Source organism: Ambystoma mexicanum, chromosome 7p, assembly GCF_040938575.1.
Source record: "Ambystoma mexicanum isolate Mex_15411 chromosome 7p, UKY_AmexF1_1, whole genome shotgun sequence".
NCBI lineage: Eukaryota > Metazoa > Chordata > Amphibia > Caudata > Ambystomatidae > Ambystoma > Ambystoma mexicanum.
Window position 1 is genome coordinate 667,751,737 of NC_090939.1, and position 20,943 is coordinate 667,772,679.

A 20,943-nucleotide genomic window follows, 5' to 3' on the forward strand; every position below is an offset into this window, starting at 1 on the left:
TCCTCGCAAACACCAAGATATCATTGCTGATGTTCAGCACGCCCTCCAGATCTGTGAGGGCGCCTCAAATGATATTTTGAAAGACTTCCGCTGCCGAGGACACCCCGAAGCTCAGTCTTTTGTAGCGGTATAGTCCCCGGTGAGTGGTGAATGTGGTGATGTACCTCGATTCAGGATGGAGTACTACCTGATGATAGCCCGTCCGGAGGTCCAGCTTGGAAAAGAAACGAGCCCCCTGCACCTCCGCAATAATGTCATCGATAGTAGGGGTAAGATGCCTCTCCCTCTTAATGGACTTGTTGGGCAACCTCATGTCTACACAGATACGGACAGAGTCAGTTTGCTTGGGCTTCCTAGCCACGACAATCGGGGACACCCAGAGAGTCGGGCCCTCCACCTTCTCAATGATGTCGAGGTTCACAAGGTTATCAAGTTCCTTGTCCACCTGCTCTGGAAGGTGGAACGGCACCCTGCTGTGTTTCAGGGCAATAGGCTACACAGAATCATCAATATACAACCTCACTGGGTCACCAGTCATGCGTCCACTTCCATTGAAGAGAACGGCATACTTATCGAGCCGATCGTTAATGTCCTCGAGGTACACCGAGTAGGCGAAGCTGACAATTCCGAGAGCCTCAGCGGCTGCACAGCTCAACAGAGTGTTATTGCTTACTGGCGTTACGTAGGATCGGGCCTTGATCTGCGAGCCCTCATGCTCCACCTTCGCCACAAATGCACCATCCAGTGGGATCTGTTCCAGGCCCCCTAACGCAAATATGCAAGCTTTCGGTGTGAGTAGATTGGGGGTGAGTCCATAGCATCATAATGCCCCCGGGCCATCACATTGACCGATGCTTCAGTGTCTACCAGGACCGGGACTGGCGAGTGATTGACCTCCACCACACACCTCGGTTGTCTCCTGTTCTTCCCCCTCAGGATTCCCACACTGGAGACAAAGAAAATGTTCTCTTCCTCTTTCTCATCTGCCTCCTCCACCTGGGCATCTTCCTCGCCTTGGTCCACCTGGGCCACATTTGGCGGGCGGTTTTGGCGCTGCAACCTGGACCGAGCCGGGCCTCTTGGCACCATCACGGGCAGGGCTGCCTTGCACACCCTCGAGAAATGGTCAGGCAGTCCGCACCTACCACATGTCCTTCCCGCCGCCGGACACTCAGTCGGTTGAGGAAGGTTGTATCCGTACTTCTGGCAAGATTCATCCGCTCTTCCTGCTCTGTCACGGGGTCCTGCCCCAGGTCTTCTCAATCCTCTACCACCTCGCCACATAGCACACACCTCCTCAGACTTGACTGAGCGGGATCCCGCCTCTATCCTGGCTGCCTGAGCCTCTGCCACCTCATGGCACCGGACCAGCTCGAGGATGCGGGGCAGGGTGATTCCCGGCTCTCTCAGGACTTGCCTTCTGAGTTTGCCTGAGGAGCACGCCTGGATCAGCATAGTTCGTATCATGTCCTCTGCGTCTCCCTACGCACATGCTAGCGAGAGACGACGCAGGCGTCCGTAAAAAGTGTCCAGCGTTTCATCTTCCTTCTGTTTGGCCGACAACATTAAAAATCTTTCATAGTCCGATTTGGCAAGAGGCAGAAAGTGAGCCTGGAGGGCAGTCTTTGCCGCATCATTGGAGCCATCTCCAGGTGGAAGCGACTCAAAAATCTCCTGGCCTGAAGGCCCCGCCGAATACAGCATAGTTGCCACCCTGCTGTCATCATCCGTCACCTGTGCGGCCCTAAAGTACATATCAAGGCGGTCAACCCACCTCTTCCATCTGGGCCCAATGCTGGATGGTGGGCCCGATACGTCAAACTCAGAGATGGGCTGCAGGGCCGCATGGGCTCGTGCTTGGGCCATGATGGTAAGTCCTTGCTGAGCAATCAGCTGTACCACCGGCGGCGCCTGAGGCAAAAGAGCTTGACCACTTACTTGGGCTTGAGGGGGTTGCTGTGGAGCAGCCACCTGTGGTGGCACTGGAGGCACCGGAGCCTGACCCCCTGCTGGAGCTAGAGGGACCTGTTGTTGAGCTGCTGCTTGTCTGCCATCCTGGGGAAGCTGTTGGACTGCTGGGAGCCCACCGTCTTGATCTCCAGCCCCACTCATGGGTTTGAGCGCACAGGCACCCCCACCTTGGACCTTGGGGGCCGCAACTCAATCACCCCCCACCGCTGTACAGTTCTGATGCCCCACCCAGGCAAATAAAAAGTCCAACCTGGGGGAAGATGATGATGGATCAATGTCTCTCTCTCCAGACTGCCTCATGTGCACACACAGCAACAGGACATGAAGAACCAGAAGAAGAAGAAAATGGAGCATCCACCGCTGCAGCAGTCTCCACTGATGATGAAGGGGATGAAGAGAATGAACTCTCCAGCCTGATGATGAAGGGGATGAAGAAGTAACCAGAACCCCAGCTGCAGCAGCACCTCGTGGGTGCAGAAGTTCCAAAAATGGAGCCAAGAAAAGAGATCTGGGCTATGCAGGCCCAGCCATTGTAGCTCCTCTCCTTGCTTACACTCGACGTAGGAGACCCAAGATTTGAAAAAAAAATAAAAAATCGGACATAGGCATACAGGTGCTGCCTGCTAGCAGTGTGTCCAAAAATTAGGGCTGGATGCCACTCACCGCCCAAACCGGAGCTCAGTGAAGTTCCACGGCCTCATATACAAAATGGCCGCCAGCCGCGTGTGTGATGCACAGCCCACGGCTTAAAACGAAATGATGTTCGATTCCGTTCCAGGGAGACAAAATTGCAAATTTCGTCACCCCCCGGGCCCAGGCATCATCCCTCACTCGTCGCTACTGTTGGGGGTTAGTCCTGACCCCTGTGCGATTCTCGTAAGCCCCGCCACTCATAAGGACCACACAACACAAGTCCTTATGGTTCGGGCTTTCCGGTCGCTCCGCCACAGTACCCATTCCAACTCATGAGGGGTAAGAAAGCAAAGGCACCACTAGCATTGGTATGGGACTTGAAGCACACGGAATCGGAGGGCCCCATGCCTTATGAAATATGTGAGAGGGTACACTCCCAACAAAGAAGAGAGAAAAGCAACTAGGATAAGTGAAATGCCACAAATTTACATTTAATAGAAGGAGATTTTATGAAAATCAGACTTGTGCACAGAGATAGCTATACCAAATCAAGACGCAGTCAGCCCATTGAGTAAGAAGAGTGGACCAACAAGCAGTGAAAAACATGAATGGAAATGTTTGGAATATCGAAAGAGGAGCCCATATCAGAGGGGGAATGCACACATCAATTGAAAACTTGATTTTCACGATGTAGAACCGGTTAACGAATGAAGAGAGGCTAGGGACAAGACACAATGTAGCATGACAGCGGCGAATGAAAGCATAGAAATAGCGAGAAGTGAAACTGAAGAGGCCACAGGGCCTGGACGAAACATGAGTGGAGACCATTCACCCGACAATGGAGCAGGAGGATACGATAGCAGACTGGCATGCACACTGTAAGAAATTGACAGGTCAAAGAGTTATATTTTATTCTCTCTTCTCTCTTCTCTCTCTCTCGCTCTCTCTCTCTCTCTCTCGCTCTCTCTCGCTCTCTCTCTCTTGCTCCATCTCTATCTCTCTCTCCTCTCGCTCTATTGCTCTCTTTTTGTGCTTTAACAATGTAGTGGCATGGTACCCTCCCTGGGTCTGCTGCACTGGGGGGGGGGGCATGAGGTGAATGGAGAAGACAGATAAGAGGGAGCTGAGCACAGGGGTGCACTGGCCACGTGGAATTCTGGAGATTTGCCGGCGGGTCTCTGCGCATGGGACTCTTGTGTGTGGGTACCATGGTAGTTTTCTCCTCTCCTTACCTGCGCCCCATGGACCAATCCCCTTCCATCTACTCTCATCCTCCACAACCCTCCGACTTAAAACATTTGTTATAAAGCTTTCAGTAGTCACTCCTCTTAACAAACGTTTTATGTCCTTTTTTAACTATGCTTGACTACTTTTTTAATACTTATGTATGGACAAATGTGCTTTAAAATTCACTATTTGGGCATGTTATTTCAACATTTTAGTTTGGGTGAACCCTAACCAAACTCTACTTAACGGTTGGGCTTGCTCTCACGGTGTAATATGGGAACACTGAAAAACATTTCCAGGGCCACATTTGATTCCCAGTCCCGCCCTGGCTGAGCGGCGGGAACCACGGGAGAAAAGATCATCACGAAAAGTAATTAAAGGAAATGAGGGGATTGAATCGATGCACTCCACCTGGCCTCGGTGTTCCTCGTCATACCTAGATGGATGAGGAGCTAAAGCCCCAACTCCCAGCGCTGGATGCATGCTGGTCAGTTACACTGTCTGATTTCACACACTTGCAGCAGGTAATCTGCGTCAGTCCTCATCGGGACTCTGGGAATGACATTGGCTGCAGTTGTATGCTAATGTTAGAAGGACCTATTATCAGACAGGTGGTCCTGAGGAACAGCTTCTGAAGTGAAACTTGGGCTCTCTCCAGCGCCCTCTTCTGGTTAGGGAAATGTATCTTGAGATGATCGTGAGAGTTCATCTCTAGATAAAGGCGGGCCGTGATAAGCACCAAATCCCTTTTTGTCACATAGTTTTCACTTGGGCAAGCCTAGGAAATGGATCTCTCTCTGGTGTATACATGCAGTGAGTCCCATTGTGCCCCAGTCAAGGATACGCATATCTAAAGTCATGATCCAGAGTCACAGACTGCAAAACGAGAAACACCTGTTGACCAAGCTCTAGTACTTTGAATATTTGTCCATTATTTTATGTTATTGCTGATTTGTACGGGGCCACGTGCAATCAGGCCGCCACAAGGCCCAGGTGGGACGATTAACAGATCTAAATTGTTCGATCTAAAGGAGTTGTTTGGAGAGCACCAAACAACCTTGATATTAAATGTATCCTGAAGCGGAATGGCCTTTTGAGAGGATTGAAAGAAGAGTTGTGTTTTTTTAAGCTAAAGAATGTGGTACTCAGGAGGATAGCTCAGGGACAACGCGCTCGCCTTGGAAGCAAAATGTCATGGAGCCCGTGCTTAGAAACCTCTGGGTATTAAGCATGTTATAAATAACCAATCATACTCATTGGCATCTGTGCAGTTTATTGTCAGTGAGGCCGGCATAGAGGTCATTCCCCGAACACAGGCAAGAATTCATCAGTGCGACGACTGCATTGATAAACAGAGCTAACATGCGTATGAAGGCTCATAGCACCATCCCAGATGATGCCAAGGTTTCCTCATTTCTATTGAATCACAGCAGTTTCCCTGAAAAAAGTCAAAGCTGGACAGAGTGCGCCGATTTGTTCAAGATGGTGTTTGGGTCCAAGCACTAGAAAATGCTTCTAAACCCTTTGAAGGGGCTGGGAATTGGTGACCAGAACCAGAAAGACGTGTTTATGGGGACAGAATTTGCTTCATTCGGGAGAGCCCATGATGATCCCTGAGTAAGTACAATGGAGGCTTCACGTATCTGAGAACTGCAACCCTTGTCTCTCCAGATGTTTTTGACTACAACTCCCACCAGCCGTAGCCAGTATAGTCAATGGAGAGAGATCGAAGACTAAAACATCTGTAGAGACAAAGATTCCAGACCCTTGGGCTGGTGAACAAAAATGGCAAGTGGGGTGCACCAGGAGGGACACCAGAGGATTCTGCTCTAGGGTACAAGATCAGTCTCCTAGTGTGGCACATTCTTCATGTTCATAAAGAAAGGGGCAGAACTACTTCAGGGCATCTCAGACCTCAGCTGCCAACTGCAGCCACTGCAGCAGAAGGTTGCAGTCAAGGTTGTCAAAAACCCCTGAAAGATCAGCTGCTTGTAACAGGTTGTCCCAGACAGCAACAACGGCTCACTCCATGCCCTAAAGGGTACACGGATTGGCACTGATGCAGAATAGCATGGTGTTCAACAGTCCCTGGCATTTGTGAGGTGACCTATAAATGAATTACATATTTAGAAGTCCCAATAGACAATTCAATTTTCTTTTGGCATTATAACTATGTAACCTGAGGAGCAGTGCAACCTATTTCATTGCTAGGAGGCTGGCTAAGTGTGATGTATTGCATTGCATTGTAGTAGCCATTTATAAAGTGCCTTTTTCCATTTGTATGGCCTCAAAGCATCTTGTGGTAGGAACGCCCTCAGGGACCAAAGTCGGTATGGGAAAATTCTTAGCAGAGGCTTAAGATGCATGTGTGCATTTGGCCAGGATTAGGAATTAGGAGGGCTGGCTAGACTCCAGTAAGCAACCCGAAAGGTCAGGCATGTGGGTGGGTCTTGAAGAAGGCCACGACAGAGCGCTAGTGCAAGAGACTCGCTATGTACCCAGCTAGACAGAAATGTGCTCGATGTGGGAACATGTTGAGGCCATGCGTCACAGATTTGACAGCCAAGCCGAGCCAATTCAGCTCTTCATCCCCCCATCCAATGCCCCATGCGATAAAATGAGTATCTTATTGTGCGTAATTATGATGGTAATAAGTAACATCAGAAGCGCTCTGAAATGAGACTTCTGGTGATAAAAACACCTCCAAAAATGCTATTTCTACTATCATTGTAATTATTTTACGGTCTACCGTGGTTTCATCAAAATGAATTACTAAAGCAATAGAAACCGATGAGTGTGGGCATTACCGGTCAGGAAATGCCCCCAGGACAAGAAATACAAGCCTGATCAAAGCAAGGGCTTTAACATAGCTGGGTCACTACCCGGCCGGTAATGCCCCGCTCCAAGGGTTCTATTGCTATTAGAACCCCAGCTAGTTGTACGGGGGTACTAATAGTAATTTTTCTCGAGTTGGGAAATGGTGTGAAAATCATTTCACAACACGGCCATGAAAAAGATATAAAAAAGTAAACAAAGAAAATGGCCACCATGGAACGGAGTGAAGGGACTACATGTCGCAGATCGCAGTCACAGATTGGGAACAATCAGCGATGCATACTGTGCACTGAACCACAGCAGGTAAGTCTTTGTGGGGTTGATAATGACCAGGCGAGGGCTAATCGGATCAATTGTAACTATCTGATTGTCCCTCACCAAGTACTAATATGTGATAATTTACTACTTGATAGTTCACTTCATGGGTCTAAAATAGATAGGTTTATGTAGAGGGATAGCAGTATAGATGGGTGAGAAAGAGTAGGGATTGGGGTGGGTGTATCGGGGGCCCCCCATTAAAAGAAATATGAAGTAAATTGCCACTTAGTAAACTAACTCATACAGGGTCATCACGAGTTGGGCGGTAACCCTTAAATGCAGCAGTAACGCTATTACCGCCGCATTTAAGGGTCTGCCCAATCACGAGTCTAGCAGCATTTACCCCAAGCTACAATGCAGCCATATTGAAACATAAGGCTTAAACGTGGCACAGCAACAAGCCTCGTAGGCTCCGAACATGGGGAAAGGAATAGGTTGCATCCCGGGCACTAATGAGAAAGGCCAGATCCGCAGAGATCCATAAACCCTTCATTGTCTTAAAGGTTGCCAGTATTCATACTCCGGGAAGAAAGTGCCCTGCAAGGCCACGAGAGGAGGGCTGAGCATCTTTGTACGATACAATCCCAGGAGAAGGAGGGCACAGGCCCCCAAACCCCACCAGTATCAACTCTAACTTATAGCACCCAAATGTCCTAGCCTTAAAACCTCTGAAATCAAAGGTACCAGCTAGCCACAGACCACTCATCATAACGCTTTTAGACCCCCGATCGATCAAGAAAGATCAGAAAGAGGGGCTTTCCTGTCTTCACTTCTAGGTCACGTGATGTGTGCAAGAGGGATACAAATTATAGCCCAAGACAAGGGTGGAAGTCCTTGGAGAGGTGCCGGTCTGTCTGGGATCCAGTGAATTTCATGAGTTAGTATGACCTTGACTTTCCCTTGGGCCCCTGTCTGCCCATACCAGATGCACTGGTACATACATAGAGATGTATTGTTTATTTTGTATATAATTGCCAATTAGCTGCCACCTGATGACTGATGATGAATGCAGCATCGCCCATGTGGAAGAAGATGGACAGAAGGGTTTCGACCAATGGCCTCGCATCCCCTATGGTGCAGGAGGCCAATGTATAGGGTCTCACCAACCAGTCACGCAGGTTTCTACTGTATGTAAGGATGTCACTAATGATGTGATGTACCATCTTAATGTGCTGCCCATGCAGATTTTGGCAGAGCTCTTTGGTGGTGCACTCCTATTTTTTGGGAATAAAATAATTGTTATCCTTGCAAGTGGTGTCTTGGGTTTTTTTCCCTACTGGGTTGTATTTTTTCTGGTGTGAGCGTTGAGAGGCTTTCCTACACTAGCTCAGGAACGATAGGCTCACCTTGGGACAACAGGATGAAGGCATGACACGTAGCTTTGATACCGATCAAGGGCTTCGAGTCTGCAGGAGTCTAGTGCTGTCCAAGTGATGGTGGTGGACTTCTTAGATCATAGACATTATTTTGGAGGAGCCAACAGCACAGCTAGGGTCTTGCCCAAAATACAATGACCATCTTCTTACATTACATATCTGTTGTCAGAGTAGACATCAATACTGCTGTACTGTTGAGACCTGCCACTCATATTGTACATACAACGTCTGAGTAAACATCGGCACTGCAATGATTTTGTCCAAGATACAGGGGCATTTTTCTTACATCATATACATGAATTTTGAACAGAGGTCAACAATTCTGTCATCCTATCTGAACGATGTGCACCTTATTCCTAATTCACACAGATGATATCAGCGCATCCATTGACACTTTCATTGTCCTGTCATAGCTATGGTGACCCTTCTTCTTATATTACATAAATGCAGTGGTCAAAGTGAGAGGGAACAGTCGGGAGTGGTCATTTTCACCATTGTGGAACTGTTCTTTGTGAAGTTAAGGAACACTTCTCCATTTGACCAGTTACAGATAAACTGAAATATGTTTCAAGTCAATTGGCTGTCAACCAGCATGACTGCAACCCTTGAAACATGTGTATCAAGTTGCTCCCTTCCTTCCCACTATGTCCCCTGCCAGAGTCACAGTTCCAGTACTTTTTTGGTACACTTCTATCACTGAGTAAATGATGGAAGAAAATATGTTGACTCTGCTCTAATTTTGTCCAAACCACTGTGACGCTGTTACGTCACACATATGTCAGAGAAGGCATCAACACTGCTACACTTAACTGCTTACGTCTGCTACATGATATCGGAGCACACATCTGCATGGCTATGGTCTTGGACAAGCTACGTCAAGCCTATTCTTGACGTAACTTACATGTTATCAGAACCGATGTCTACACTGCTGTGGTCTTTGCCCAGCTACACCGAGCGTTTCCTTCCATCCTTTTATCTTCCATCATGTATATGATATTGGAGTAGACGTCTACAGTGCTATGGCCTTGGTCAAGCTATATTGCACTTCTTCTTACACCACTTATAGAATATTGAAGTAGACGTCTGCACTCCTATGTTCATGTTCAGGCTATAGTTGCCTTCTTAAATGTCTTATATGAATTAGGAGCAGAAGTAGATACTGCTATGGTCTTGTACAATCTATGATGACCTTTTCTTACATCCCTTATACAATATGGGAGCAGACGTGTGCACTGCTGTGGTCTTGATGATGCTAGAGTGACCTTCTTACAACACTTATAGAATATCGGAGCAGAGATCTACACTGCTATGGTCTTGGTCAAGCTATATTGCGCTTCTCCTTACACCACTTATATGATATTGGAGTAGACGTCTAGACTGCTATGGCCTTGGTCAAGGGACAATGTCCTTCTTACAGCACGTATGTGCTATTGGAGCATAAATGTATACTGCTATGGTCTTGTTCAGGCTAGAGTGACCTTCTCACATCAATTAGAGGATATCAGAGTGGACGCCTACACTGCTATGCCCTTGGTCAAGGAACAATGTCCTTCTTACAGCACGTATGTGCTATTGGAGCATACATGTATACTGCTATGGTCTTGTTCAGGCTAGAGTGACCTTCTCACATCAATTAGAGGATATCAGAGTGGACGCCTATACTGCTATGCCCTTGGTCAAGGGACAATGTCCTTCTTACAGCACGTATGTGCTATTGGAGCATACATGTATACTGCTATGGTCTTGTTCAGGCTAGAGTGACCTTCTCACATCAATTAGAGGATATCAGAGCGGACGCCTACACTGCTATGAATGCTAGAACTATTCCCCGGAAAATCACCATCTGATACAGTGGCTTGACCAAACAGAGGGATTTGCCTAAATGCCTTCCAAATTAAAAATAAATAGCAACAGATGAATCCCCATGCATCACAGTGTAATGGCATTAGAGACTCCCCCTGCCCCCTGCCACTGCTATATTTTGTTTGGACATTCTTCGTTTGTTCGATTTCATGCATTCCTTAGGAACAGAAAAGCAGCCAATCTCTGAAATAGGAGAACTCTGCAGTTGGCCATGCCCCGCGTTATCCAGGCCCTGGGAAAGTTTCTACACATACCAATTCCTAATTTCCTCCTCATACAGCTGTTGAGGGGCGTGGCTCTCAGTCTTGGGCAGCCGGGGTCTGGTGCGGCCTAGAAATGGAGCGGTGATTCACTGAGGCCTCCACTACAATCTGACTGGAAAAAAAACGGAGGTAGCAGAATTACCGCCTTTTTTCCCAGCCTGCCTAATTATGAGTTGGAGACCCAATAGGAGGAAGTACCGCCAGCACTTCAATGTGGTATTTCTTTCAGAAAAAAAAGTAATTATTTCTGTATCTATTTGGAGTTCTGTAACACGCCACGTGCACAAAACAATCACCCGTGCGCGAATTAGGAATCAAGAGAGGAATTACAGCTGACGGATTCTCCAGCTGTTGCAATTCCTCCAATCCCCAATGAAGTACTCAGGGACTTTTGAATGGAGAATATTAAACTTGTAATATGGTGGAATTACCACAGCTACCCCCTAAGGTAACAGTAAATCCGTTGGGCTTTATTCGCACCGTCCGCGATGAGGGCCTGAGTCTGAAGAGCGCAGTCTTAGTAAAAACAATCGGAACGCAATCATCGGGCTTCTTCAGGATTAATCACTGAGACTATGGGCCTCATTCCAAGTTTGGAGGTAGCCATGGCGCTATTTGCGCCATGGCTGCCTCCAAAACCGGGTCCGGCACCGGTCTGGTTGAATGGGGACTTACCGGGTCATTCCGACCCTGGAGGACCCGGTAACTCCCCATTCAACCAACCATTCCCCATTCCCATTTGAGCCCCCATAGTGCTCATTGGGAATGGGGAAGGTACTAATAACGGGCCCGCGAATAGCAGGCCCGTTATTAGCGCCCTGGTCCCTTAGCGGGACCCGTAAAGGATGTGTGGTCAGACCACACGTCCTTTACGGTTCCCGCTAAGGGACCTCGGAATTGGGCAGTAAGGGATTACCGGCACGGTCTCCTTACCGGTGCCCGGTATCCCTTACCGCCCAACTCAGAATGACCCCCCCCATATCTAGAAACAGCAGTGATCGACTTCATATGGTATTTCAGCCAAACCAGAGAAGTGGGGATCAGAGAAAACAGCTGTTTGTCGGTAACACCCAATCATTTTTCCATTCCTATTCTGTACGTTTCACTCTAGCGGGAGTTGCTCTCCAGGATCAAGGAGAAGAGTCTGCCATGCCTGTATTTGGTTTTGCCACAGCGAGGCGTAATTCTACCCAGGCCATCATTTGAGGGAGACGTAGCATTTATCATTAACCGTCCCCTGTTGAGTAAAAGGGTTCCATTACAATGCACAAGAATTTTTGATCTTCCAACCCTGTAACCCAGGTCTATCTACGTTTTTGGGCTTTGTGGCAGCACAGGGTGGACCTTTCCTTTTCTGAATGGCCAGGTGCTTAAGGAGTCCGGCATGGCTGTTACTACATAATAGAAGTTGAATGTAGGCCAAGACCCCTCTGTCCACTTAAGCACCTGCATGACAGTTGTGCCCTCTCTGACAGATTTGCTGAAATATTAGGAGCCCCAGTAAATTGATTCTGCTTTGAAAGTCATATCTGCTAAACAGTCTCATTTTCGGACTGTGCTCTTTGTTTTAAAGGTTAACGTTGATGCCTCTGTACCCAGATGGCCATGCCACCATTGGGTGTATAATTGATCTTTACCAAAACATCATAGCCAGTCATAAACCGAAAAAGAGAACCTTTGTCAGGAGGAAGATGTGGGGGAGGATCAAGGAAGACTGACTCTGTTTATTCCACTCATTGCTCTAAACAGATTCCAGCTAGACGAATCCCGCGCATCCTGGGGAAGAAATATATAATTTAAGAATCAGACTCTTTTGGGTTGGTCTGATCGAACTTGGCCTTTTCCTTTTGGGTGGAACACACAGGCAAGGTTTCTCAGCCTCTACCCGACTAGGATGGCATCAACGCTCGTGGCTCGGGTACTTGAAACCTGAACGTATCAACACCACAGAATTCAGACCTGTCTTTCCTCTATCCCGCTAACAACCTCCTCTCTCGTTCCTTGCAAGGCCACATTCTTTGAAGACACCAAAATGGCATATGTTTACTAAAGGAGACGGCTTCACATTATATATTCAAGATGGCAAGGGGCCCGCGTTTCGTGTAGGGGGAAATACACGAGTTTTCTGCAAACCCGGGAAGCAGCATCAGTGATTGATTGATTGATGACAGCACCATATCAATAACATCGTGTTGCCTTTTTCTGGATATGGCGTAGACATCTTTTAAATAAATAATGAAAAAAGCTCATCGTAACCCTGGATCTGCAGCATCCACGTAGAAGGTAAGGAACCAACAAGAGTGCAGGTGAAGCGCGTTCATTGATCGATTAGCTGGCCACCAACGCTTGCATGTCTCAAACTATACCTCAGAGGGTCTCTGAGAGCTGGAAATGGGTGGCAGGTGGGCAACTTTGGCACTGTTGAGACCTTCTTCACGCGTGCTGCTCTGCAGAACACACAGTTCACTTATAGATGTTTTGTTTCTCAACCGATTTAAGGAACAGCAATTCTATGTGGTGTGAGATGGAAAATAGCCTTCGTAGATGAGGAGGCATGCCCTTCCGGGGTGAGCAGGAAGTAGCAGGTCCCTTCATCTGCTGCTCTCCCCATCCACATCCGACTTCCCTTCAGCCAAACACTTCACATTAAACATTCTAAATGATGCCTAAAATAAAGCTACATGCCATGATGTGAACACCTTCAACCTCAGCCACCTCACACGACGGTAACATGGTTTTATGTATCTTAACCTTTCAGAAACGCAGCGGGGTCCGCAAACTCAGATGCCTGTGCGTTTTCAACTTCTTATTGTTGTGCGTTAGGCTGGATGAATATTTCGAGCAAACACAGCAGGAATCTATCAAGCCCAAAGAGCAGATTTGTTTCCCGTTATCATTCCAGGGTGTGTTTTGTTGGCTTTAGTGGTGGGACAAGGGAAACGTATATTTATTCATATTTGTTAAGCGCACAATACAGCCGGAGGCATCGTGGCGCTGATGATCAACCTGAAGATCTCCAGATGTTTTGGACTACATCTCCCAGGATCCCTACACCTGGAACTGTGCTGGCTAGCATTGATGGGAACTGTAGTGCAAAACATCTCAAGAACAAAGGTTGTAGACCGCTGTGATAGACCATAAGTTGACATGACGCCTGTAGTTACCCTCCATGAAGGTGTGAGATGCCATGCAAAGAATCTTACTATGTAAAGTTTTTTCAATAAGGTAAGGCATGTGGGGGGCTATTGATTTATTTATTGATTGTGGTTTTGGAAGGCTCTGAGAACAGGCGTCCTTCTTGGTGCCCCAAGGAATATGAGAGGGAGGTGACAGATGACCGATTGTTTACAGCCCTTGGTCATTCCGATCTCTAGTAGCAGGGGGTCACGAGGTCGCCACACAGATGACCCTTGAACCTCTTCTCGAAAGATGGCATGTGAGGATATTATTTGTATACTTGTTTGAACAAGCAGAACCCCATCAACTAGAATGCAATGAAATCAATTAATTAATGAATATCCAACAGAACCAGCAGTGCACAGGAAAAGAGACCTGGAACAGACGGTTTGCGCTGCTTGCACCGCTCTACGGCTGCTAAATGTTCTCCAGCAAGAAACAGCTTCTTTAGCTTCCAATTGAAGCTTGGCTGGTTCTAATCAGTGCGAATCAGCGATCGGGCATCACATCCTCACACATCATATTAGACCCCTCTTGAATGTGTACCCAGAGTTAATGCAATGGCTCCTGCACCCACGTGGCTGGAAGGCCGGATTCCTGCTGAGGGAGGGCCCGTTCGGACCTCACAGAAATTACCTGTGTGTGTGTGTGCATAGCACCTTCTTAGTTGCTTGTCCTAGTCAGTCAAGACATAGAAGTAAAAAAAGGACAGGCCAAGCTGGTTGCAATGTCGACCATATTCCTCTATGATTCAGGGAGAGGCGCTTCCCTGTTCCAACTATACTCTTGAAAATGCACAATCACAGTGTAGGGTCACGTGCATATGGGCATGCACTGCAAACGTTATTCAGAAGTAAATGTTAGTCTTGAATAGGGTGGTCGCATTTAACTTTTCTTCACTTGCTTGTGGGCAATGCACAAGGAAGTTAAGAGCAATTTTGACTCCGCCCCCTAGGTTTTTAACACAAAGCACGATCTGCAATAAATATTAATTTAAACCAGAATGCTTCTAACTAGAGAGAAGGGTGGGGCTTGCGAGTGGTGAGGGAAGGAGCAGCTCGGAGGAGGTGTGCAGCAGCTGTTTTGTTTTTTTAACCTCAATTGTTGGGCTTCACCTGCATGCATGTGGGTGTGTGTGTGTGTGTGTATGGGATTTATAACGTGCAAACCTACCTGGAATGCAACAGCGTGCTGCACAAAAGGGCCACAGCTGTGGAGTTACCGGTAGGGTGTGGGGCAGCAGAGGTAGCTGGAAAGGGAGGGGAACAGGGGGATCGACCGGAATGAGAGACATAACGTTGAGTGGAGCTATCAGACGTCTTAAGAGGTCGTCTCTCCAGTTCAATTTGTGAGAGTCTCTTCCATGTAAATTAGAAGTGTCTTGGAGACTATTCACTTCCCTGCACTCCCCTTGGGACGATCCCCTCCACAAAATCATCCTGCATTTCAAAAACAGTTCATGACAGTTTTTATGTCCCTCCCATCCGTCTCACTTTTTCTCCCACTGTCCGGCAGTGTCCATCATGCAAATGTCTCCTCTCACGTGTGCAATAGGCATGCACCTCTAGCTGATAAAGAGGGTCAAGCTAAAGCTCTATTAATTAATTATTATTATTTGGGGAATGTCATGACGTGCCCCATGCAACTAAGTGTTGTGTCCAAGCGTAGAATGGGGTATGACTCTAAGCAGTGGCGTATTTAAGCTTCCTGCTGCCCTAGGTCCAAATAAGTGCATGCACCCCCCACAACTTTACTTCAACTCTGCCAGAATCTTTACCTTCACCAGATCCCACCTCTTCAAGAAAATCTGTTCACGTTGGCCAGACTACAGCCCTTTGCCCCCATTGTTTTTGTCCCCATTTTGGCTCCATAACATTATAAGGAGGTTTTTAAGAAACGTATTGCTTCCTCTCTATTAATTCAAGCTTGTCATCTTCTATGTTATGTTAGTTGAAAGAGTATTTTCAGATCTCTGCTGCCCAAGATTTGGAGAAGGCAGTGCGTATTCTACAGTCGAGGGCACTAGAGGTAATTGTTACGGCTAATTGTATATTTTGGGTTTAGTTTGAAAAGAATCTTTTAGAGGAAGTGATAAGAACACGAGCTGTCTGCCAAATGGACACACGTGAGAGAAGGTTGGAATGAGGAGTTTTGGTTTCACTGCTAATATCTAGTTCCTCTCACAAATTGCCTGCTCCTACTCTATGAGAAGCACCTAGACTGGTCTGTAATATTAATGCAACATAACTAAATGTCTACATCCGGTCTTGGTAAATGGTAAAGTGTACTTATGAAATATATGCAAGTGGTACAGATACATCTTATAAAAATGTTGAATAAAAATAACTCAATCCCCTTCTCATGGTTACAGCCAGGGCTCCAGATAAGGCGAGTACTAGGCCTTTTTACGCATGAAAATCTTGTCCCGCCAGCTTTATTATTTTCCTGGGTACATTTACACACAGGTGTAGAGCAGAGGGCAGTGCAAAGGTCAGGTTACCTGATAGAAACTAGGAGGCTTCTTTTGATGTTTATCTACATGGATGTAATTGCAAGCCTCTGAAACAGAATGTATTTCTCTGAAGCCTTCCAAAAAATAAACTGCACACTGATAAAAGGAATGGTTTCTTTCCATTCAGCTTCAGAAGCACTGTGCATGTTTTCCTAGAATTGTAGGATTGTATAATTAATAAGATGGAAAACTAAGTTGCAATTGAGATTTGTTATTTTTTACAAGTTATGCTTTCTTTCCAGTGAAAGCAAACCAGTATTGCACAATTGTATTTTTCAGAGTTCTGGTGCTTTGTGCATAATCATGCAGAGGCAGATAATTTTTACACTTATAATTAAATTTACAGTCTGATTATAAAAACGGTGTATAAAATGATGACTATGCACAGTCTAGATTACATCCATTGAACCTTGCAGTCAATGGGGTACATTACTATAAATGGTCAGTGGCAGCAGAGTCTTTGCTCAAGGGTGAGTGATTGTCATTACACCAATCACAGGTGTTCCAGTCTCTCAAATCTTCAAGACTACAAATAAAACATCCAAAACCTGACTCTCAAGAAAGTGCAAGCGCTGTTCAAAAACAAACAAATGAAAGTTACATTGGTAATTGACATAGAAACTCACCAAAACCTGTCCCTGTGATAATCCAGATAGTTATTTAACTTATATAGCTCTTCATAAATGGTTTGTTATACATCTAGGTACTGTGATCGTTATACCTCAGTCGATACTCAGTTAACCAACCCCTGAAGGATGTTAGCCAATAAGATAGCTCAGCCGGTTGAGCACTCGTTGCTGCAATCTCTGCATGATCTGTGAGTTGAGGGTTCGAATCCCGGCAAATCCAACTCAGCCTTTCATCCTTTCGAGGTTGGTAAAGGAGTACTGACTTTGGTTTGGTGGTAATTGTGATAAATATGTTCAGCGCTTTGCCAAAAGAGCTATATAAATAACCATTTGACCACTAGATTAGATATAGAATGTAGCATGGAATCCTTGCCTCGCTGCACTGTTGTATCCTAACATTGGCTTACCATTAGGTAGTAATAGCTCCAGGAAATGAGGACTTTCATTAAACATCAAAAGACAATTCTGCTATCGAATCTCAAAACACAATATACAAATTCATGTATGCTTTACTATATAATTGCCTAGGTTTTTGTGATTTCAACATTTAAATATATCCAGGAGAGATCAAATGGCCAGAAATAATGAAAGGTGTATTCTGTCACAATGCAGAAAGCTGCCGCATAGTAATAATTTCCATACAGTTATTACACACGTCGGCTGGATGTCGCATACATTTGACTCTCTTGCGAAGAAGAAAGGTCATTTTTACTCTCTTAAAATCACATTTACTCTCAAAGTTTAAAAATAGAGAGTAAAATACTCCCACCTCAAAATCTTATCTGGAGCACTGGTTACAGCTCTGTTGATAGTAGGGGGCAAAATGGAAATAAGGCCATTTATCTGCTGGAGGCAATGAACCTCCAATCCCTTGGGCTGGAGCACCATTAAAATATGGCAAAATCACAAGTGAACTTTGTCAACTCTGCCTGGGCATTAACACCTCAGTAGAGTAAAGGCAGTTGGAGAAGTTTCTTAGAATCTTTGGCTGTGCATTCTTACGGTGGAGTAATGAATAAGGGCAACTCTGAACAGGTATGTGTGGGAAGCAACGGTATTCATCGTAGCTGCACAATGCAGGCACCTATTATAACATATGAAGTGGTTCATACTGTTTACATCATTACTGTTTGTGCAATTGTTCAAAATACACAAGAGTAAAACTGAGCAATGGATCAGGCGTTCCAGCACAATATTACCTTTATGAGTGTGGCCAGCTTGCATTTTAGGTAATATAAAATGATTGTGAACTCCGTAGAGTTGGTTGGACTGTACAATACACAGGAACATTTTGAAATGTGTGGGTATATATGTAGATGCCCTGCTATCATTTAGAGTCCTGTTTCACAGTAAAAGTCCTACCTTGTATTTAAAATATAATGAATGTAAAGATTACTTATAAGAATCACAGCAGTGGATTGTGTTACATGCTTTACAGTTGGTTCTCCTGGTAGTACTGAGCATGCAGCAGAATGTCTTCAAAGACACGTGATACACCCAGCAGGGATGCCATTTGCCTGCTGAGCACTGAGCAGCTTCGGTAAAGATGGCTGAATGGATATTTTTACAGGACACCTTTACAGCTGTGAAACCGTGTGCACCTTTTGTAATCACCCTTCTATGGCTTTGGGTATCCTTTCAGAGGTTTCTTGATGCACTTGCGTATTAAGGTTTACCCTTTGCCATTTCAACTTCTCTATCATCTATTTACTGCCTGCACCTTTTGGGCGGCCACAGACCTCTGAAATGTGGGGTTGGGGAGGGAACATCATTTTAGTGCCACCTGTAGGAACTCTGTGCTTGACTTAAGCATACGCATGCGTTTAATATTGTAGAATAATGCATCATTTTTAACCTTTAGTTTTCTGAAGGGAAAAACCTCATTTTTGCAGATGCCATGTATTTGAATATAAAAGTGAATGCTTAACACAGTGTATGCATCGATTAAAAATAACTCAAAAGGTAATGTGAAGTGGCATCAATAAAACCAATGAGGTTTTTGCTGTTTTAAATATTAATGATCATTTGGGGAAGTTCGTAATGAGCAAAGAATTTTAAATCTGTCGTATATGTCTGTGAGAGTTGAATCACCGAATCACTATACGCCTAAAGCACATTTGGTTTAGTATGCTTTCCTTTTTTGTTTTTTGTTTTTTTATTTTTTATTTTTTAAAACAAAAGTCACCCTAACAGTAAAACATTTGCAAATATCATGCATTTATATACAAGTTTGGCCATCCACAACTTTAGCTGTCAGAGTGGATTGAGTGCTAACAGCTCAAAATTAAGCACAGTGTTGTGGATCAACCAGAAACAAAATTGGCTTTATATTAAAATTGCAACCAGTCAATAGAAAATATACAGCAATGAAATGCTGCTCCTCTGGCAATCTGCTGCCCTAGGCCTGGGCCTAGGTGACCTTGTTGTAAATGTGTCTATGCCAGTAAGTCTGGGGCGTAAAGAAGAGAGGGGAGGAAGAAGAACCAGGCCCTTCCAGATGCTTGCAACAATACTTAAGCAATAAACCCTGATGGGTCAATTATTGCCCAGTAATGTTCCCACCCAGAGGGATTTATTGCTATTATCATCTTGACATCTTTTACGGGGATGTTAATCATTTTTGAGAAGCAGCGTGTTTGCAGTTTCTCAACTTTAAAAAAGCTACAAGACCCGATGTGCGCTATGGACAAAGGAGAAGGGAATTGCACATTGTCCCTTCTCCCTTTCCATTTTGGCCATTGCCGCAATGGGGAAGCACTGGGAACACTGAGTGCTCCTGGTGCCGGCTACGGTCAAGGACGCCCCAGGTAAGTAGGGTGGGAGTGGGCGACGGATGTGGACATTGGGGGTGGGGGGATGGGGTGCACTTACCTGCTGTCCCAGCGGGGAAGAGGGTGGCCTTTTGTGGTGGCTTGAAATGCAGGCTTGACCATGAGGTTCCTAATTGGCTGGGATATCCCCTGACCCCTCTGCTGGAGTGCTACTAATCTTCACAGTCTTAGGTTCCTTAATGGTCACATTCTTGGGTCTTTGGGTTCCAGTTTCTCCCTAGGTGTTCCTTTATTGAGGAAGACTTACAGCCTCACTTTATACAAATCTCAATCGCACAGAGGGGACCCCCAATGTTAGCACTTTTAAAGCTCAGAGCTGGGGGTGAGTCTGCCAAGCCTGTGATTTGGCAGACCCTTAAATGCGGCGGTAATAGGGTTACCACCACATTTAAGGGTTACCGCCAAACTCGTGATGAGGCAGCGTGTCTCTTGATCGGGTGTCCGGCTCAGCCAGCAACACAGCTGGACAGTCAGGCATCCATACAAGTGCACCTGTGAGTTACTGTCGCCAATAGAAGTAAAAGCCCTTGGAGATCCTAAAGCTAAGCTGTGTCCAAGCACATCTGGAGGAAAGCTGTGCGCCTGTGAATGATAAATGTCGGCCATCTTAATTGAACAGCGACTAGCATATGACAGGACCGATCCAACTACCCACAGGGTGGACGTCTCTGTGCCAGGGACCAGTTGAGAAGAAACGACTGGAGCTATCTGCTCTCATCTGAATTGAAGGACAAGCAAAGGAGAGCTAGACAACAGGGAAGGGGAAAAGTATTCCAAATCTCCATTCCCACACGCTGTGTGATATGCTGAACGAATAGGAAGGCCCCTGGCGGATACATCGTTTGGTCCATTGCCGCCCCATTTGTTGTAGGAAGCCATCTTCCACCAGAAAATTCGATTGATGGTTTTCATCCTGATGCGAGTTCTTTTCCATGCTCTGATTAGTTTGTTCCATATAGACCCTTTGAAGACTCTCCATCTGACGGGTCTAGTTGAATGACTACAAAGGGCCATAATTGGCGAATGACCTCATGCCTGCCGTCGAAGGCAAAGCTATCTTTGAACTGCCTGCTGTCAACGACCCGGAAGGAACACTCCATTCCAGCACACAATGATGCTCTGTGCGTCAATTTCATTCTTGCTGTCCCATGGACTAAAATTAGCGGGGAAGTGAGGAAGTATGAAATGCAGCTGAATGCTAATTGTCTTGGGCTCTGTGCATGGAGGATGCCAATTCCATATAGGATGCTGCGGCTGGGCAGATTAGCGGCGCCATCCCCTGGGAGGCTTTTGCCCCAGGCTTTGCAA

At 46.0% G+C, this 20,943-nt stretch overlaps 1 protein-coding gene across 1 annotated transcript in view; it reads right to left on the bottom strand.

The window, feature by feature from the left end:
- COL4A1 (collagen type IV alpha 1 chain) overlaps nucleotides 1–20,943 on the bottom strand; it is a 470,976-nt gene that overhangs the window by 414,936 nt on the left and 35,097 nt on the right. The gene's annotated exons all lie outside the window — the stretch shown is intronic.